This window comes from Anser anser (genome assembly GCF_964211835.1).
Source record: "Anser anser genome assembly, chromosome: 3".
Classification (NCBI taxonomy): Eukaryota; Metazoa; Chordata; class Aves; order Anseriformes; family Anatidae; genus Anser; species Anser anser.
Window position 1 is genome coordinate 123,752,041 of NC_139722.1, and position 21,206 is coordinate 123,773,246.

The 21,206-nt window shown below is 50.0% G+C and overlaps 1 protein-coding gene and 1 long non-coding RNA gene across 4 annotated transcripts in view; one reads left to right on the forward strand and one right to left on the reverse strand.

The window, feature by feature from the left end:
- Positions 1-1,709: 1,709 nt before the first annotated feature.
- LOC310897901 lies at positions 1,710-14,248 on the reverse strand. Its single transcript, XR_014582694.1, has 2 exons — positions 14,118-14,248; positions 1,710-11,970 (listed from the first exon to the last, which is right to left on the reverse strand). It is a non-coding gene; the product is annotated as an uncharacterized lncRNA (long non-coding RNA).
- The window catches only part of PELI1 (pellino E3 ubiquitin protein ligase 1), a 44,944-nt gene continuing 37,749 nt past the window's right edge, over positions 14,012-21,206 (forward strand). For 2 of the 3 annotated variants that reach the window (XM_083832042.1, XM_083832043.1), the window contains exon 1: positions 14,012-14,226. The gene's annotated coding sequence lies outside the window, so the exon portion shown is untranslated. Of the gene's footprint in view, positions 14,227-14,751; positions 14,900-21,206 lie in introns of those variants that run through there. The other variant, XM_083832045.1, reaches the window with a different exon arrangement.

Below are 21,206 nucleotides of genomic sequence, written 5' to 3' on the forward strand. Positions count from 1 at the left end.
TACCTCTTCTCCTTACCCCCACAAGGGGCTGCCACAGCACCCCTACGGTGCCCAGGCCATCCTCAGGACATATAGTATTCCTGTGGGGTTATTTGGTGCCTTCTGCTTTTAGCAGAGCACCAAGAAAACCTTTTGGCTGTGCCCCATGTAGACCATGGAGTGCTGCTTCCCACCCAGGCAGGTCAACAGGTGGTGCTGGCTTGTCTTTGAGGCGCTGGGGCACTGCGACTTAATGATGTCTCTGATTAGGTTTTAATTACTGGGACGCTATTCCTGTCTCAGAGGGAGAGGAGCCTGTCCTTTCACTTCCTTTGCCTGTTCTCCTCCTTTTGTGGAGGTGTTATGGAGTCTAGACAGGGCTGGGACCTGCACCTACGGCTTCTTCTCTCTTTTAGCTGCCTCGATGAAAGCACAAGCACGATGTGACTCACCCTGCTTGCTTGTACGGGAGGAAACTTTCATTTATTGCTCCCCTCTGCTACACCTTCTTCAGGTAAAATGGGTCCTACCACCACACACCAAATCCCCCAGTCTGTTTTTGGGGGGCAGCCGTCCCAGGGGGAGCCTGGGTGGATGGGAACGGGGGACAGACCTCCTTTTTAACGTTTTTCCCCTCATTGCATCCATGAGGACACCTGGAGGCTGTGGCGTGGTTCTGACACGGCTGGACTTTGGTTTGAAAGGAAATAATGACAAATGGAAGCAGGGAGGCAGACGGAGACTTGTAGGGTGTTGGATTTAATGACTTTAATGGGTGCTCGATGCCAGCTCTGCCCATGCGTAATCGTGAGTGAATGTCTGATTTCACTCGTTTTAGGTTAGATTTGGGGTGGCCCATGGGTACAACAAATGTCACAGTGCTTTATGGGGTTCCTCACCAAAACCCTCTTCACAGGGAGGTCAGGGATGTCCCAGGAGGTGGTGGCATGGAGGGCTTGGCATTGTTGAACCCAGGAGGACTTGGTTTGTCCACTGTCGTGGTCTCAGTGTGGGGAGGGAGTGGATCCACGTGGGTCACATCGCCACGGCTTCCACCAGCACCTCAGGGCCATCTCGGGTGGCATGAGCCCACGGCTCCCACCCCTCAAGGGTTTTCTCAGAAGGGACCGAGAAAGGGTTAAGAAAAACTCATTTGGGTTTCCAGCAAATGAGAACAGACACACGAGGCATCAGCTCCCACTGATCTTGAAATAAAATGCAGGATTTTGAAAAAAAAAAAAAAGAAGAAAAAAGCTGCTTGTTTCCAGCACAGCTTCAAGGAAGGTAGAAAACCTTTGATCTCCCAAGTATTTCTGCAGTGCAACTTTCAGTTTCAGGAGTGCTCCTCTTGCATCTCGCTGGGTGTAGATCTTAATATAGTTATTTCTTCGATGCTCGATGCAAAAAAAAAATAAAGAATGCTCACCTGCCTCATCTGTAATAACAGCCAAGATTTGATTTGATACATTTAATTACGGCGGATGGCACAACCGATTCCTCAGTCATTAATAAATGTATGAGGAACACATGAATAAATGAACTATTACACTAAAAAAAGCCCAGCCCTGAAAAGGTATGAAAACAAGGATGAAAGCCTTCCCGTGGCGAGCAGGGGAGCGCTCTGCAGCCTCCCGGCTGCGGTGACACCGAGGGACGGCCTCTGCTCGGCAGGCTGAGCCCCCAATACCCGCTCCGTAAAGGGGGGGTGGGGACAAAGGTATGGGGACGGATTTTTTTCCAAAAAACATCTTTACTTCAGGTTCGACACAACACCCATAAACAATGCAGTGGTTTCGAACTGTTTTTTTCTTATATTTTCTGAGTCTCTGATTTCAAAGCCCTTTTTTTCTCTCCCTCTTTAAACAGACATAGATTGCTTTAAAGATACAGCCGCGTTTCCCTGCTCAGCTCCTTACAGCCAAAATATTCACATTACCACTGTAGATGTGTCCTATAAAGCTACTGATGCTGTTTGAAACCTTACACCAAGACCTCCCAGTTTTGCTTTTCCCCTGTATTGCTGCTTTATTTTTTAACTACCTCAACCCCGTGGCCTATTTCTCCAGCTCACCAAGTGAACTATGGCCACAGCAGCCGTGCCCCCGGAGCTGCTTTCCCCTTGTTCTTGAACCACATTAGCAGGGTTTTAACACCTCCCATCCTGCTACTGCATCTAAAAGATCAGTAAAAATGTGCTAGCTGCTCAACAGTGGCTTTCGTCTTGGTGCTTGGCGAATTTGGGCTTGGGTGCTTGCTTGGCTCTAGATGAGTCCCAGCATCTCGGGACAGGGGAAGTAGGTGCATGAGGTGGGTGGCTTGCTTGGACCGTGGCCTTTGTAGGATCTGTTTTTGTGGTTGGAAAAAAGAAGCACCAAAAGATTTAGGTAATTTCCCAGGGTACATCCACAGCTCGGCCACTGAACCTTGGTCCTAGGGGATGCTGAGGGTTGGCAGTGGGGAAACATGGGTTAGGTGTGCTCTGACATCCCAAATGAATTTCTGAATAATGTAGTGTACTGAAGGGTTCCCATCCTTCATCAGGAAATAGGAAAGCACGTAGAAAAAAACATTGAGCTGATAACTCCCCTGTAGGCATGTATTCTCTGCAAGGTCTGTCTGCTCCTCACACCCTTTTATTCTGGTAGCTAAGAAATATTTTTACCTTCTTTACCTTCTGCTCCCCCTCTCTTTGACCCTGCACTTAAGATCAGTAGCCTGCTCTAATAAATAGCATAGCATCTGTCCTGTTGCAGTCTGATCTTCAGTGAGGGATGGTGGTAGCAGCAAGGTTTTCCCACTGCATGCACGAGCGACCCGGCTCAGCACGTGGAGAAAGCGCACGGGGCTTAAGGAAAGAAAACCCTGGGGATTTAAGCGTACGCCAGAGGTTTAACAAGTGCTTAAGTGCATTCCTGAAGCGGCCCGAGGGAAGCACATTATTGTGTTGGGAGCAGAGGGATGGCGTTGGCACCTGCCAGCCACGTTCCCTCCCTTGCCTCCATCAGCATCGCTTGGGTGGCTTCAGCCCCTCAAGTGGAGGAAAGCAGGCTTGGGTCAGTGAGTGCACGCAGACTGGTTGCCTCTTCTGTGGCAAGGTCCTGAGTGTGGAGGGAGGAGAAAGGCACATAACACCTCAGGAGGATTTTCTGCTCATTTGGCTGTATTTGAGCTCCGATTTGTTGCCCTAGTGCGGGTGGTGGATGCTCTCCGCACCACAGGAGCCTGGCACATTGCCTCCCCCGGTGCCCCCAGGCTGGTCAAAACCAAAATAAATCCATGGGTTGAATCGAGGTTTAAGAGCAACTGCAAAGTGCATTTTGATTCCGTCTCTGAGGGAAAGGACAAAAACCAACCACGGCCCCTCCGCAGTGAAATGACGGGTAGAGCCAAGGAAGCCGGAAGCGATAATCTTTTTTTTTTGTGCAAGTATTTGGAGCACTTCTCTGGCCCCTTTCCACCCATTGCAGCTGACACCAGGCCAGCACCTTGAGCTTCGTGTTCGGCACGGGGCGAGGATGTGGGATGAGCCGCATCCTGCCATGGTGCACTGGGTGGTCCTCAGGGTCCCCCCAGCTCCAGCTGATGGCTCCACGGGGTCATGGGGTGGCTTGTGCAAGATGCCCAGTGGAGATTTCTATCCCACTGTGCTGAAATGGGTGAATCTGGGGACAAGATCCTGGTGGCGTCTCTCAGGAGCACACCTGAATGCTCTTCCTGCATGTTCTGTAGATGCTGCTGAGAGCTGAGGACATGCACCACCCTGAGGAACCCACACAGTGAGGAGCTCGTCCCTCGGTAGTCACACAGGGCAACTCTGCCATGAGAGCGTATGTACGAGATGCGTTTACGGCTTCCCTAAACAGAGCCACAGAACAAGTTATTTTGGGATGCTCTGTGCCGAAGGCTACTTCTCCATGGTGATAATTTCACGTTCCTGCTGTGCTCTGTGATTCTGGCTTTGCATTAATTCCGTTTTTCAGATGCAGGCCCCGTGTTCGTGCCTGCGGTAAGGCGGGCCGATTTCTCTCCTCAGGACGCGCAAACCTGTAGGCCGCGTCACACAGGAGGCCGCTCCCCCCTGTGACAACGACGACCAGATGCCACCCTGAGGAGAAGGGTTCGGCTCATGCTCCGCTCGGTGGGGTTAAGGGAATTGGCTGCTGTGTTGTTCACCCAGAACAGCACGTTCGGCACCACGAAACCTCAAGGGGTTTCCACCCTCACACCCTAACTTTGCGCGGCACCAGTGGCCACCTGCTGTAGTCCGTCCCACTCGACCTTCTGGAAGGGCACCAGCTTCTCGTTAACAGCCAAGTCTCAACGTCTCTTGACCTCCTAGACCAGGTCTGGATCGGGGATGTCTCTGGGTCAGCAGGACGATTTCCGACCTTTGGGCTGTGGGGCTTTGAAGCCCAGCAGTGACTCGAGCCTGGCATGTCCCATGCCCCAACACTGCTGGGTGTCACCACAGCGTCTGCCCTCAGCCAGGGACAGCTGAGGAGCCACCCGGGGTTGGTGTCCTCAGGTCACACCGACGGCAGCTCGGGTGTCGAGCCCCTCAGACCGAGTGTTGGCCGTGGTCCAGGCTGGAAGACAAGCTCCAGAAGGAAGCGGCGTGTGAGCTGTCCGGTCCAAAGTGGACGTATCCAGCGCCTGTCCCCTTCCAGCTTCTTGACATTGCTTCAGCACCTCCGTGTTTCCAATGAGGAGCCACGGCGTGACTCTGCGTGTGTCAGCACTGACATCTGCCAAGCGAGGTGCTAACTAGCGTGACTAAAGGGATCCAGAGCTGGCCCTGGCATCGACAAGTCTCTGTATTTGACTATAAATGTATAGTGGTTTTTACTGAAGTCATGTGCCCATGGAAAACATCCCCTGAGATCTGATGCCTCAGCCCCCTCTTGTCCCTCCCTCACCTGCCTGTGAGGGTCACAGGAGCTTCAGGGACCAGAAGCATCTGGGGAAACACCAGCAGCGTGACCTGAGGCGCAGATTGCAGGATGTTCACAAGCAATATATGTTCATATGGCTATGTGTTTCTCAGGAAGAAGGTATGAAGTTCATCATAAGTATTGCGTTCAGATCGTTATCACATTAACCCCTACAGCCTGGGGGTTCAAGCAGCTCGCGAGGACAAGCTTCGGCATGGAGAGGCATGGACTGGGCACGAACCGCAGGGATGGCTGCTCTCACTGACTACTTCACACGTGAGCACCCAATAACACACGGGGGAGCGAGCAGTGGGTGCATGAGCGCCCTGTCAGAGCATGCACAAGCACCCAATTACTTCACACAGGTGCCCCAACTAGCACCTGCATCGGCATCCAAATCACCCACTCCTGGGCAACAGTAAGCACGAGTGCCTGACTTATTTGTGCAAGAGCCCTTTCTGCTTGTGCATGAGCACCTGACAACTCATGCATGAGCATCAAATCAGTTTGTGCACGAGCACCCAACTCGTTCACGCCAGAGCAGCTGGATAGCTCTGTGTCCGGGTAGGTGATGAGGAGTCTGTGTTCGTGGGCACTAAGATCTGCATTTTGGCTTCTGGGTTTTTTAATCAGAGCATTGCAGTCGTGATGCCTCTGCCCTGTGAACATCATGGTGGGGACAGCATCCAGGGCTTCTTGCCAGCACAGCCACTCAGCACTGGCCTCTGCTTACCTGCCTGGGTGTAACTGCAGATGCTGCTTATCTGGTTGTCAACTTTACTCCACATTGCACGACCTGGTAAACATAAATAAGCGATGCTGGCAGGGGCAAAATTACAAATAATAACCAGGTAAGCACAGGCAGACTTGCAAAAGGAGGAGAGAAAGTAGGTGCTGCCTACATTTGAGGTGTTAAATCAGGTTAGGAGCAGGCTCCTAACGCAAAACCCCGTTTGTTTCCTTTGCTTCTGTGCCAACCTGATTCCTACAGATTTGGGCTAATTCAGGGAAACCTGGCTTAGTGCTAATGAGGCACTTGCAGAGCTTTGTGCTGCTCCAGCAAAGGCAGCAGCGTGGTCCTAGCACAGGGCTGGTGCTGCAGAAGGTCCAGTTCACCCCTCTGCATGCTTCTGTGTGTGGATCACTAAACAAGGATGGGGAAGGTTAACTTCAGGAAGTCTTAAAATAAAAAAAAAAAAAAGAAAGAGAAGCCTTTTCCCTTCCTGAAGCCTAAACTTAAAGCTCTTGTTTGTTTTCTTTAATTTTATTTTTATAAGTAGGCCGCTGCTGGTGAGCCTTTCCCACAATGAAAGCTTTATGGGACCAGCTAAAAGCCGAGAAGGGTCCCAAATTAATAAACGCGATAGTAAGAGAAAGCCACAGCAGGGCAGTGACTTTAATGGAAATAAGCTGCTCGACTTTGCCCTTGGAAGTTTATGGCGTTTAAAGCCATTGTAAACACGTCCGTGTACATGGATACGGTTTCTATAGCAGCACAGCAACAGTTAAGGGCTTGCTCCCAAACACACCCCAAAGGAAACTAAAAATAGTGTGTCCGTTGTATCAAAATCCGTATTCATATTCGGGCAGACGTACAGAAACCAGGGGTTTGTCAGCATCCGTCGCCTTTTCCCCCCTTTTCCCACTTTCTGGAAGGGGACGGGGATGAGGGTGCTGGAACAGAGCCCGGGAGCGAGCAATGCTGCACGTGCCTGCTGCTCGCCACCGCCTCTGCAGCTGCAAAACCAGTATGACTGCTGGTTTTTACTGGTTTTAACCTAAAGGCTTGGGTACATGGGGTACATGGCATACTGCCCCCTTCCCGCAGCACGGATGGGTACAGCCCCACCCATCGCTGCAGCAGGGTGGGAAGGGCACTGGCAATAGGGGTGTAGGGCGCATTTGGGGTTTGAGGGAGTCTTCTCTTGCCTTTGAGCGGGCATTTACCAAGCTCAGGAGGCTGGCTGCTCTGTGAAGAAGGACCAGAGTGCCTCCTTGGTTTGCTATGCTGGGTCCCATCTCCCTTTCTAGGGTGGCTTTTGCCCTCCGGCGCGGTCACCAGCAGCATCCCGGTGCAACCCAAGGTCGCCTTTGGAGCAGAGGGAGCTGTGTTCACGTGGTTTCGCAGCAGGAAAGAGTCAGGGAATTAATGTTCTTTCTGGGAAGGAGGGTGTGTGCTCCCCATGAGCAGCCCTCAGAGCCCCCCTGTGACTATAGGAAGGGCTTTGCAGTGACAGCTTTCCTGTGTCATTGCATTCCCGAGAGCATGTCGCATGTCACAGCAAAAACCAAGATGCACAGCCAATGAATACAGGAGATACAGCATGCCAGAGCCAACACGGAAAAATTTAACTTGATGCAACGCGATGAATTTCAAGGCAGAGATAAGCGCTCAGGACCTGTTCCTGGCCACCTCTTCCACAAGGAACACAGCCATGCCAGGTTTTTCCCATGCACCATCACAGAATGGTTCAGTATTCAGGGAAATGCTGAATACCAAACTGAGTGAAGCTCAGGAATACTTCAGTCACATCATTCATAAGAGTTGAATGTTTCACTTCTTCCTTAGGTTCACTTTTTTAAAGAACCAATTATCGGATCACAGCACCCAAAAGTTGCAATGAGAGTTACCTAACCCCCTGATTATTTCTATTTACTCTTAGTTATAAATGTGTGTCTTCCTATATTTTAAAATGAGTGTCACGTGCCATAATGGTTAGTGAGTGACTGGTAAAAAGTCACTAATACAATCTGCAGGAGCAGATTTATTGCAGGCATTCATTTGCAAGCTGATGCTTTCATAAAGAAATATTGCAAAGAAAGGCTTTTGGACCGCTGTCAGCACTGGGGCAAGAATTACTTGCTACGGGTCTGAAACCATCGCTGCCTTCAGTGTCATGATGGGGATGCCTCAGATATAGAGGGACAAATGGCACGTAGCCTGGGTGGCTCTCAAGCCCCCAAGGACCTGGCTTTGCTCTGCAGCCACGCAGCTTTGGGAACAGGCTGTGGCACCGCTCATCCTCCCGCCTTGCCCTTTTCCCTCCCAGCTCTCTTGCACCCTGCTTCCAAGATGCCCACCCTCAGCACCCAAGAGAGAAGCTCTCCCATCTCCGAGACGCCCACAAGAAGGGCATGCCCACCCTCTATCAGGGCTAAGCTGCTTTTTTGGCTTTGGCCGTGCATTCCCAGCCAGCCCCGTGCAGGCCGTGCCAGCGGAGAGCCCAGACACGCTGTCTCCCCACTGATTTTACACGTGGGTTATTTAAAGCAGACACCGATAGCTCTGAAGTCAAGGCAGCTGAGCGTGGCTGCTGGTGGCTAATGAAGGTGAATGTCAGGAGCCGTCGTTGAAGTGATTAGCCTAATTAAACTGAGCCGCGAAATGCAGCAGCAAGGTGCCTCCGACGGGAGGTTTTGCTTTGCGGGGTGGAAAGCCAGGCACTTCGTTCACGTCTCCTGCACACCTGGATGCACGGCCTGCTGGTTTTCCTTTGTTTTCCCTTTGCACCAGCCCCCTTGTCCTGATGCAGCAGCTCTCCCAAACCGGTTTGTTTTATTTCACTGTGTTTTCCTTCAGGTGAGGCGCGTGCGTGCTTCAGCTGGCCTGGCAGGAGCAGCGAGCAGCAAGGCTTTCCTGGGGAGAAGAGCGAGCATAAACCCCATCTTCAGCCCTGCAGACTGCACCACCAAACTCATTCCCTGGCTAGGAAAAGCCTCCCAGCTCCGTACATCTTCTGGAGCGCACAAACATGGTCACAGCACCTCCTCTCCAGAGGGGTTTCCATCGATTTGGCCTTGCTGCCCCTATCTTGCATCCCTCCTCTGCCTCCCAGTCCTTGGACGAGTCGCTGCAGTTCCTCGTCTTGTCTCCCCGAGCCATAAAGCACGGGTGAAGGTATCTGGCTGCCTACCTGCCGAGGCTGCTGTGCAGATTAATTAGTACTTCTCAAGTGCCTCGAACATTGCCGAGTATTATCGCTACATAACGACTGTTGCTACGTAGGGAAAATCCCCGCTGCCAGATCCAGGCGTGGACGCCGCGCCTCCGTTCCCTGCCCTCGCAGAGGTCACAGCCTGGCCTTGCTACGAGCACAGAGCCAGAAAAAAAAACTCATTTCAGCTTCTCCAACACTTTGCTCGTGTTAGTTCTGCAGCTTTCGTATGCACACCGTCGGACGCCTCTGCGTGCTCCATCCTAAAGCATCCATCCCAAGCAACATTTTCGGATGGGCAGCCCCTCTTCCTCGGGCGATCATCCCTACCCAGAAACAGCTCCAGCACCCAGCCCCAAAAAGCCGTCTGGCTCCCACAGCAGAGGCAGAGAAGGCAGGGTGGAGCTGCCCCAGCGGCGGGCGTTGATACCACACCTGAGTATCTGAGTGACTCACGGGGCGCTCAACCAAATGATGGTTTAATTTCTCCTCCCCTTTTCTCAGTACCAGGTAATGAGTAAAGCGATAAAACGGTGAGGGGCTGCAGAAGGGGAGTTTTCCCTGGTGAGAGGACGAGACCATATCAAATGAAGTTCATTCACAGATGGACCCCCACCCCAAAAACAAACAAACAAACAAACAAACAAACAAACAAACCTACAAAAACCAGTGGCAGCATCTAGAAGCAGACCTCGAGGAAAGGGCCAAGGCAACTGGCTGGGCTAGAGAAGAAAAGTCAAGAGCTGGAGCCTTCCAGTGCCTCCCCCAAACACACCAGCACGTAACTGGTGGTGCGCAAGCCTTGGCTGGAGGTCCCCAGAGGAGACCTGGTGGGTCCAGTCCCGGGCAGGGGTCTCACTGCTGGCATCCCGTGGCCCTCCAAGTGGGTGGAAGCACTGGGAGCGGTGGCCGTGCTGGGGCAATGCAACTTGGGGGGCTTTTGGTCAGGTGCTAGGTGAAAATCTCCCTTGAGGACCCACTAAACAAGCCTCGTTTTGCCAGAGCCCAGAGTGGTCTCCTTCCCTTTATCCTCTCCATGTGACTGCCAGCCAGAAGACACCACGTAAACCATCTTTTTCAAAGGGGAAAGCCAAGCAAGGGCTATTGGTCTGTTACCACGCAGCCAGCTCGGCTCATGTGGCTTAGATCATAGCTGTAACGAGCCTTCTGGCACATGAGCTCCCAGGCAGAAAGCACAGGATTTTTTCCATAACATGCAGGGGAAAAAAAAAAAAAAAAAAAAGAGCTCTGGCTGCTTATATTGAAAGCAAACAAAAATATATAGACATCTGTGGTTTTGTGTGTATTCATGGGATTATAGGACTCAAAAGCTGCTTTGTTTCTTCAACTAACCCGTGGTTGCACGTGGCATGGACCGATGTGTACGTGGTAAATCAGCAGCACCGGATTGCAGCGGAGAGGTGGTGCAGTGAAGGGTGAGGATCTGTCCCCGTGGTGCCACAGTCTGTTGCTTGCAGAAGTCGTTCTGGGCAAAGAGGCTTAATTTTTCTCTGCCTCGTTTTCCCCACGTGCACAAGGAGGCTGTGGAGGTTACCCACGGAGTGTGCCCGTGCTGTAAGCACCAGGAGCCAGGCTGATGTTTGTGAGCTGGTTTTCACCCTCCGGACTGGTGCACCGGTCCCAACGAGCGATGCACAGTGTTGTCACGTCGCCTGATTACGCCTCTGAATGTGCCTCGCTGAAGTCACACCTGCCTCCTCCGCTCTGCTGCTTGTGGGCGAGGGATGGGTGCTGCCTCGTCCTCCTGTCCCGTGGCTTGGGGCCGGTGTCCGTCTGTCCGGCAGCTGCAGGTTGGGCTTTGGAGAAGCACAAGAGAGGGGTAGGGGCGTCGGTGCGAGCGCTGAACAAACTTTCCTTTTGGACCCACGTGTGATAAAAGCAACGGGGTGCACACCAGGGTGTGCCATCAGGTGCCATCCGCCCTCGGCAGGAGGCTCCGTGTGCTGCTTGAGCTCTTCTTTTGTGATTGTCTTTGGAGTTGAGCCCTCTGTAGGCTCCTTCTGCCCCCAGTCTTTAATGAACGTGCATCAGCGGGGCCGAAGCGATGCTCGCCCGCTGGCAACCCGCTGCGTGCCTCGGCTCCATCCCTCCTCGCTCCTCTCCGCCTCTCCCCCGTACGGAGCACTTCACGACCTCACATTTCGGCAATTGTGCTTAGAGAGGGTTGGCTTATTAACTTAAAGCAAATTAAATTTTAAAGAACTGGTGGAAGAAGGTAATTTAATCCGCGCAGACGATGGGCCTGATGGATGGGGAATGGTTGCACAGCCCTGCCTCGGCACAGCGCAGGCGTGAGCAGCGTCCCCGTTGCTGGGCATGGGAAAGGGGGGACCGGCTGCCAGGCTCGGGGTGGTTTGGGTTGGTGCCAGGACTCGATGTGGGGCCCTCTCCGAGTTCACATCCGGGCAGAGGAAAGAGCACGCTCTGCTCTAAAACTCCCGCGTTGACTGATTTTGTTGCCGCGTCTTATATTTTACCTGCTCTGACCTGCCAGCCAGCACCAAGTCTCTTAACCCTTCCCGCGAGGAACTCAGCTTTGACTCACAATCGAAAAAATGTTTGTGTGGCTGGCGGCTGACTCAGGACTTAATGACAGACTGCGGCACCGTGGTGATTACGGCCGCGGGCACGTACCGCAGCGCATCGTGCCCACGGTCCCGGCAGCACTGGCTGCTGACAGAGTTTGTGCAGGTGTCCTTCTGAATCACCTCGAACGTCCAGTCTGGACTGGGAGATCCACGAGGGACCCCTGAGCTGTTAGCTGGGTCTCCTCTCCGCTGTAAGGAAGCCCACCAAGGTCTCTTTGCCCCCATTTTCACTGCAGCCCCACCGTGCAAGAGCACAAGGAGATGCTGAGCATGGCAGAGGTGGCTCCAGGAACATCTCCCTTCCCCAGCGTGGTGAGGATGAGCTGTCACCGCCGAGGCCATATGCAGCGTCATAAAAACCTGGCCGAGAGCCTTTACTGTTTCTTCCTCCATCGCTGCAGACAGATCACAGGGCCATCCGTGCTCTGACGGGGACGCTGGAGGGGACCATGTGTCGGTGTCGTTTGCATATGACTCAGAAAACCTGTTCGACACGAAGGCTGGAACAGCGTGTGGCTGTCAGAAAACAGAAAATAGTTGTTTAAATATCAAAGATGATCTCGGGGCTGCTCCAGGTTTCAGGGCTGGGAGGGGAAAAATCGGCTGCGGCAAGGTGGGTCGGCAGAGGTGATGCTGTGCCTGGGGGGAGTGGGCACGAAAGGGGGAACCCCCTCTGTTCCCCAGGCAGGTGCATGTGTTTTTGGGTCACTGCTCGTTTTGGCTCCCCAGCTCTGCTAGGCTCCAGCTTTTAGCACCAGCTCCTCCAGACCTCGGGCATGCCGCAGAGGACCACCAGCCTCTCCTTCAAAGAGCGGAGGTTGCTCCTTTTCCATAGCAAGGGACGAGCGCCGAGCCTGTCCCCTCCCCGCAGGGCTTTCTTCATCATACCCCGTGGGTGCTGCTGCCAGCTACACCCAGCCGTGCCGACGTGGCTTAGTAAGGCGAGCACGGGACCCGAAACCCAGCTGAACCTCTGCCCCGATGTGCCCGAGGCACAGCATTCACCGCTGCGTGCCTCAGTTTCCCCGAGTAAATTGGATGGTGATGAGATCTATTACCGGGCGGTAATGAGATCTATTATCGGATGTAATGAGACCTATCCACGCTGCCACACACGGGGTGAGTGATGCATCGCACGCAGCACCACGCGCTGCCTCGTGCTCGCCCTCCGTCGCAGCACCTCCTGCCTCTCCCTCCTCTTCCTCCCCTGGGGAGGGAGCAGAGAAGGGTGCTGCTCCCAGGCTGGCCCCAGCAGGTTTTCGGTGCCCTGAAGCACCTAACGCCCGGAGAATTAACACCAGGTAATGCAGTTCTCCCCACTGCTAGGAGAGGGGCCTTGCAGCTGAGATGTTCTCGGCTTCGTCATGCCCAAGTGTCACCCCGACCCTTCAGCTCTGCACCGTCCAAGCCCAGCACGGCCAGCTTTGGGTAGATTACGGGGTAATTCTGCTCAACCCTCCCTGATTTCTGTGGGATTCGGGCACTGATTTGGGAGGAAGAGGCAGCGCTCGCTGCTTTGTCGCGCCGGGACGTGCTCGGTCCCCCCGCAGCAGCCCCCGGCTCCTGCCTGCGCTCACCTCTGCACAGCCAAACCGTGACCGAGGGGTGATGTGGGGGGGCTGCCTGCTGGATTTGGGCTGAACGATGGCCAGCACCCCCAGGTCCCCTCCGAATGGGGCCCCCACCACCCCCAGCCCTGAGCCTCGGGGGCCCATCCATGTGCTGTGGTAATAATAATAATAATAACAACGATAGTAATAGCATTAGTAGTAATAATAGAAACAGTAATAGTAGTAATACAACAACAACAACAGCAATAGTAGTAGTAGTAGTAATTTTGGAAGTAGTAATAGTCATAATGTAATAGTAATAATAAAATGGAAAATATATAATGTAAATAACAACAATAATAGTATTAGTAGTAATATTATAAGTAGTAATAGTAATAATAATAATAGAATCACAGAATCATTAGGGTTGGAAAAGCCCTTCAAGACCATCTGGTCCAACCATCCCTCTACTACCAATGTCACCCACTAAACCACGTCCCTCATCACCACGTCCATAACAACAATAATAATAGCAGTGGTAATAGTAGAAGCAGGAACATAATAACAGAATAATAAAAATAGAACAATAGAACAATAGAATATTAGAACAACAGAATATTAGAATAACAGATTAGAATAATACAATATAACATAACAAAACAAACATAATATAATATAATAATGATGTAGAATATACCTCCCCCTTTAAACCCAGCACCAACACACGCACCCCCTGTAACACATGCACCTCTATACATACGTTATATGGAGACGTGTCAATATTAAAGCATAAACCCACACCCCTGCAAGCCACCATGCGGCATGCACGCATACATATATATATACATACACACACACATACACACACACACACACACAGCGCCCAGCAGCCCCAGCCGCGGGGAGGCACTACAACTCCCAGCATGCCGCGGGGCGAGGCCCCTCCCCTCCGCCCGCTGGCCCCGCCCCCCGCTCTCTGCCCCCTCCCCTCCCCTCCCCTCCCCTCCCGTCCCCTCCCTCCCGCGGCCGTTGGGTGCAGGAGCGCGCGGCGGCCGCTGAGGCAGAGCGGCCGTTGGCGCGGCGGGTGGCGGCGCTCCGCTCGGCTCAGCTCACCTCACCGGCTCCGTCCCTTCCTTTCCTTCTCCTTCCCCGTCCGACCGCCGACAGAGAGACCGGGAGCCCCGGACACCTCCTTCCGCCTGCCTCCCCCTTCCTTCCTGCGGTGAGTCTCGCGCGTCTGTCGCGACACAGCCCGCCCCCGCGCCGCCCTGTCGCGACAGAGACCACCTCCTCGCGATTGCGGGGAGGGGGGGCTCGGGGCCTGCCCGCCTCCCCCTCATCCCCCTTCCTCCCCTCCCCTCCGCATCGCTTTGTGCTCCGCTGGAAGCCTGCAGCGTGGGTTGCCTTTTTTTTTTTTTTTTTTTAATTCTTTAATTTCCGTGCTTCTTGCGAGTTTGTTACCTTTTTTTTTTTTTCTTTCTCTTTTTTTTCCCGTATTCATGACAAATTTGTCCCCCGGGGAGGAACAGATTTTGGGGGGGGAAGCTCTTTGTCACGCAGCAGGCAGGAGCCATCCGCTTGCGGGGGGGATTTAAAAAATAATAATAAATAAATACGAAAAAATAAGAAAAAAAAAACCCACAAATATTCGCACTCCGGGGTGGCTGAAAACCGAGGTTTTGGGGTGTTTTGGGGACGTTTTGGGGTGTTTTTTGCCGAGGGGAAGGGGGCCCCGGGCTCGGCAGCAGCACAACAAAGGGGGTTTTGTGCGGCCGCTGCTAACCTGCGGGCACGGGGGCAGCCCGCGGGTTTTATCCTAAATTTTGTACCCTCCCGCGACAAATAATCCGACGTCGGTTTCCTCTGGAAGGATCCGGATCGGCGGTGGATCAGAGGTAGCTTTTATTTGTTTGTTTTTTAATTGTAAGCTGCTCTCGGGGGGACGCGCAGGGTTTCTCCCATCCCCTCGTCCTCTTCTCCCCGGTTCTTTTGTGGGCAGCCAGGGATCCGGCACAACTTTGGTCGGCTTTTTTTTTTTTTTTTCCTTCCCTTTTTCACTCTTTTTCACGTAGTTAAATAATGAGGTTTCAGGCAGAGCCGATAGCACGGGGCGATGCTGTGCTGCGTGCCGAAACCACGGAGAGGATCTTAAAAGGCCAGGGCAGAGGAGGAGCGGCTGTGGTTTCAGCTATTCCCCCCCACTCCTAAAGGGGGTAACAATATCTTAAAGCAATTTTTACACTGAAAGCTCATCTCTTGTGTTTTCAACCCCCTCCAAAGCCGCAGTTGTTCGATCTCTGCACGATGCAGCTTCTAGAATACCTGCAAGCACCAAGTAGTGCTCCTGGCCATACCCCTCAAAAGCTGCTCTGATGTTTTTCTTGGGACTCCTCTGACTTTACAACACCCCACTTGGCAAGCAGGGTTACAAAAGACGGAGCGAGACCAAGCCCTGGGCTCAGCATCCCAGGCACGGTGGCTTTATTTTTGCCATTTTGAAGCCACGCAGAGGGAGACACGGGGAAGAAGGCTCTTTCCGGTTTCTGTTTTAGCAGCTTTTAATGTTTTACAGAGAAAAAAAAAAAAAGCCGGATGACCTGTTGATGATGCATCTTCTGTCACTTTTTTATGCTGAAAGGCGCTGCTGGGTTAGTTGAGACAAAGGCTTTCCCAGCAAGGCTGGCCAGATTCTCATTTGCATGTGTTGTGCGGGCCGTACGGGCTTTGTGTGTTTTAGGCCAGCGATTTCAAAGTGAGTGATGTGGTGGCAAAGTTCAGAGGTCTGCACCGGACACTTCCCCTTCTCCTCTGCCCTGCCTCCTCCCCCCAGGAAAAAGCCTGGTTTGTAGGAAACCGAGGACTCGTGGCTGGAAAATGAGGCCCTTGTGGTGCCCCGTCAGAGACGGATCTGAACGAGTTGTGGAGTTCCTACCCGTTTTGTATCAGTGGCCAGGCAGGAAGCTTTAGGAATACGTTTTAGTTGTATTTAGGCATCTGCAGCATACCTTCAGTTTAAATGCCTCCTGTTTCTAACAAACTAAACTTGTAGGAGCGCCTGCATTTAGCTGAGTGCAGTCTTGTGAAGTGTGCCTAATAAGTGTTTCGGTTCTTGCTAAACTCTGAAATGTGTTTCTCAGTGCAGCAGGTTGCCATGTTATTGTTTGTGTCTGAAATCAAAGTTTCAAGTAACTACTCGTATTTCAAGTGGAACAGAACTTGGTGTTAGTATGAAGTCTGTCTGCTACAACCATTGTGTGTTTTGGTATTGCTATTGGTTTGTGTTAAGAAACGAGGCATGGAAAACAGCATTCTTTCACTTCAGGATTTATAGCTAGCGACTGTGTTTGTGGATGCAAAATAGAGCATCATCTGCTCGGGGCCAGTGATGTTTAAACTCCTATTCATTTGTAAGGAACTAATTGTGAGTATATTTTTGTATATAACGTCGTCTTAGGATCTCTAGAATACAGGAAAACATAGAACCTGGAACTGTTTGTAGATGCTACTCTATGCCATGAGCTAAAAAAGGAAGAAAGAAGGTGTTTCGTGAAAAATAAAAGTCACTTTTAAGCATGTGCTTGTAAGCTAAATTGTACGGTTGATCTGGAACTCTTGCAGGATGCTATTAAATGGAAGTACTTGTTGCTAGCTGGTCACTGCTCATCTTGCTGATTAAATAATAAAAGTTCTGACTGTAGGTGGCATTAAGAGGTAGAAGTTCACAGCTCTTTTGCTTCCAGACATTCATTCCTTAATCTTCAGATTCACAAGTGTGCTGACAAACTGTCAAAGGAAGTGACAGCAAAGAGATGGTGTAGGAAGTAGGTCAAGCACTGCTAAATACTGCTGAGATAGTTTCAGTGGAAAAAAGTAAGCTTGCTTCCATCTGATCTAGTTTCTGTTTCCTTTCAATCTTCTGGTTACAAGAAGCACCAGGAAATCTCACGCTCCTGCTGTAGTCCCATAGTACTACTGAAATTAATATTGCATCCCTGATCGGGCACAGTTGGTCTGCCTGGGTGGAAAGATTCATGGTGAGGAAGGTAAAATAGCATTTTAGTTCTGGTTCTGTGAGGTGCTGAATCCCTGCAGATTGTGTCAGCTGGGCAAAGAAGAGGTGCTCCTGTGTTTCCCAGGGGTCTTAGGCAGCTTGTGGGGTAGATTTCCATTCCTGCTCCTTCTCCCTGTGCTGCTCCAGGTTGTGCTGAGGCAGTGCCATCGTGGATGATGATAATTGTCACAACTGATTGTGAATGTTTCTTGTTCAACATGTTGTTTGAATGGATCTATTCAAAAAATTGCCTTCCAAGTTCAAAACCAATGAAATTATTTGGCATGCTAGAAACATCCTTAAACTACAAAAAAGTGAGCTTTACCCTGTTGCTTCTCTGTTCTAAAAGCAGTAAAAAAACCTGTCAGTAATGTGATGTGCAGAAAAATTACAGCCTTGCACTATGAGTATGTTCTTATCCAAGTATCCTATATTTATACTGATTTGAAAGCAGGTATTACTTGCGGGAGGGAGGAGGTGCTTCAGCTTTGCCCAGGTGAGTGCTCGGCTTGTTGGCTCCCTACGTGAGCGCTGTGCCGTGGACTTCTTGTGCTGACCATTGTCATGCGACTGGGAGCAGCAAACATGGCTAGCAGCTTGAAGTGACCTTTCTGCAATAACCTTGTAGTTGTGAATAAATGTAAAAAGTTCAATTGTCTGCTGTGACAAGCTGTTTAGGCCGCCTCGAAGGGGCTTTATGGGACAACTCTGTTGAGCTGTGCTGAAGGTAGGTGGTCATCAATACCAGTCTTCTTTTGGTGACATCTCCTGCCTGACACACGAGGTAAATCCTGTGAGGTGCTTTTTAAGGATTGGGCTCAAGTGAGAGCTTGTCAGCAGTTTGGTTCAGGCTGAATGTAGTGCCCGGTGGGAGCATTTGGTTAAAGATTGATGGTATCCTCAGGTCCCTGCCATGTAGGAACACGGTTTGGTTCATGAATAGGTAATAAAAGTTAATCTGCTGACCTTGTTTCTTAATCCGTGCTGCTGAATTCAGTCATAGCGACTTGACTGCCACCCATGGTATGTACTGATATAAATGCTAAGTTTTAGGCTCAAATCTCGTGTGCTCGAGAGGGGAATGGACTGAACCTCGCGGTGTGTTTCTGGCTGCCATTTCCCAAGTGGAAATGTTCTCTGATCTTACTCTTCTAACTGAAGGTGTATGGCAGTTGGTAGAGTAGGAGCAGTCAAAACCTCTTACTCTGCCCTTGTTATATTCCTTTTGGGAAGAGGATTTGCTCAACTCTCACTCACGTTGTAATACTTTTCTTCTTCACAAGTAGAGTATGTTACAGAAGACTTTGGATCTGTGTCGTGCTGGCTCTGAATGCTCTTGATCTCCCTTGATGTTGGCTATACAGCTATGTCAACCAGATGTTTTTCTATGCTTACACTGTTTGCAGCAGATTAATTGCAAAAATGTGTTTTCAGAAGGGGAAAAAGCATTTCTTTTGGGAGAAGGTTTTTAGTAGTGCGGAAATATTTAGGCCAGAACTGTTCTGGTCCGGGTATACTAGGTAGGGTGGGGATGTATTTGTTGGTGGGGGCAATTACACCTAATTGACAAAAGTTAATCAAAGACCCAGATGTAAGCAAGCTTCTACTGACAGTGTTTTTGTGAGCCTGTTAGTTTACATATTCAGTATTTGGGGAGATAACCATGGTGGTTTTGGCAGAAAAGCTTTTGTTGCTAAATGCTGCATTTCCATTTCTGATTCCGTAGCATTTGCTGTAGTGACGGAGGCTCTGTGTTGTAGACAAGTCTATGGTGTAGCACAGAAATGAACAGCAAGGAAGCCAAGAAAAAGCTGAAGTTAGATTCAAATCAGAAGGGATCTGCTTTTTTGTTTTTTCTTTCCAAATAGGATAATTGGAATAGCTACTAGAGAATGTGGTGTTGTGTACTGATTGAGGTTTTGGGCAAATTGGATACATCAAAAATGCTTTGTAGTTGCTTGCAAAAGATGGGATTGGAGCAAGTTTGTTGAGTAAGATTCTTTGGGTAATAGTTCATTGGAGTTAGGACGTGAGGCAGAAAAAGGAAAAAACCTGCCTAGCCAGCATTGTCTTTAAGTAGACTTCCATCAATGGATTATTGCCTCTGTTGCCAGTTGATATATCTGCTTGGATGATGGAGTTAGCCATTTGTATTTCAAATAACTAATGTTTCTGCAATTATATGATCCTTTGGTCTTAATTACAAACAGTTAAAAATACTCTTTCATGAGCTGGGATATTTTCTTTATTTCACAGGCAAGGTTGGTGACAGAGTTCAAATCTGAAGAGATTAATATTTTTTTCTTCTTTAAGAAATATTGTAAGAGTTGCCATTAACGTTGGTGGAGCTTAAGGCCTGCAAGAGTTTTCTGGAGGCATAATGAGAGCAAATCTGGATCAGATTTGAGTATCTCCCCCCAGCCTGCTTGCCTTTTCAGTGCCCTCTGCTTAATTGTGTGTCTCAGGTTTGAGTAGAGTAGTGAGCAACTGGGAAGCAGCAGCTGTTGAGAGTTCCTCCCTGCCTTCTGCCAGCTTGCCCTCTAGCATGGTAACCCTATGACCTGGGTCAACAACATCAATGTTTTCATTGTTCTTCGGGTCAGGTTAGCTGGACTGTAATCTGTGGGTTAGATCTAGCTTGAAACATTTCCATTCAGCTGGTCCTCTGCCTGAGGAGTGACCCACGGTGACTGGGGCAGCATGCAGAGCCCTTAGGTAGAACTGTGGGCTTAGAGCTGGGAATTAGTGTCCATGTAGCCTGTGCACGTGGCCCCCTTAACCTTCAGGTCCTTCGGGCTGCTATAAGACAACATTAAACTAGTGGCAAAATCAGGCTGAGGATGGCATGTGTTGGTAGTTTTTGTCTTGTGTTAAGATCATACTGCTCTGCCAGCCAAAAATCTAACTCCAAGTGCCCGCTTTCCCTACCACCGGTTCCTTCTGCTCTCAGTGGTTGAGTAGTATTAAATAGCCAAGACATGATTTTAAAAACATGCCAACTTGAGTAATACTTCTGTTTGCTTTGTCCTAAGAGAAATTATTCACGTTAAACGATAAAAGTAGTTTCTGAAGAACTTCTGTAAAGAAATCTCAAGGCTCCTCTTCTCTTAAGTGTTAATGTGTATACTGAGATTTTTTTGGGTGATGTTTACTGATGCTGCCTTGATATCCTTTTCACTTACCTGAAGCAACTGTAATTCACTACAATACTTTTACAAGAATAAATATTGTCTCAATCATGGTTTAACACAAGGTTCAACTGGGAAAATAAGTAATGGTTCTTTTGTCATATCATGTAGCTGAACTATTTATTTGGTATGAGGTTAGGGGAAAAAATCCAAAATGCATCACACATGGAACCTTACTATAAAGTAATTCACTTCCTTTTAAAGAACTTGTTGCTCATTTTCCTTCTGTAATGCACCTCTTGGGATAAGCTGCTAATTCTAAAAATATGTCAGTTCCACCATTTCCCACTAATGTATTTTTTTTCTTTGTTTGGCTTTGGTTTGCTTTTTTCCCTGAGCCACTTTAAATACTCTGAGGCATGCTTAACATGGAAGAAAATAAATGTGCCTAGGTATTTGAATCGCTGTATTTAGATCACTGCTGTATTTCAAGGCTAGTGGAAGATGACTTTAAACTTCTGTTTTAAAGTAAGAGCGTACAGGGGCCTCAAGCTTTAGTTAATGTTTCAAGTGGGGTGCATACCTGCTCTTGGGTCTGGCTCCTTTCTGCAGTGCTAGTGGTCTGTTTTGAGTTTAGAGAAGACAATGCAACGTCACTAATGATGTCAAAATTGTCTGACAACCAGAGGAGTTTCTCACCTATGGGAAACCAGAGTTAGTGACTGTTCTATAGTACTGCAATTTCCATCTTCATGATCAAAACCTTATGGTAATTCAGCTTCGGATTTGGGAATACCATAGGTATTCAGAGCTCTGCAAAAAGCTGTGTGATGCCCACAAATGGAGGGAGTGCGTTGGTTCTCCATTAACGGCTTCTGCTCTACGTTAGTAGTGATGATCAAAAATTGGATAGTTGCAGAGGAAAAGATAATAGTCAAGCTGGAAAACACGTCAACACCTAACTTCAGCACCTGCTATTTGTGTGTGTTGGGGGGAGTATTTGTTTAATGTACTGGCAGTGCA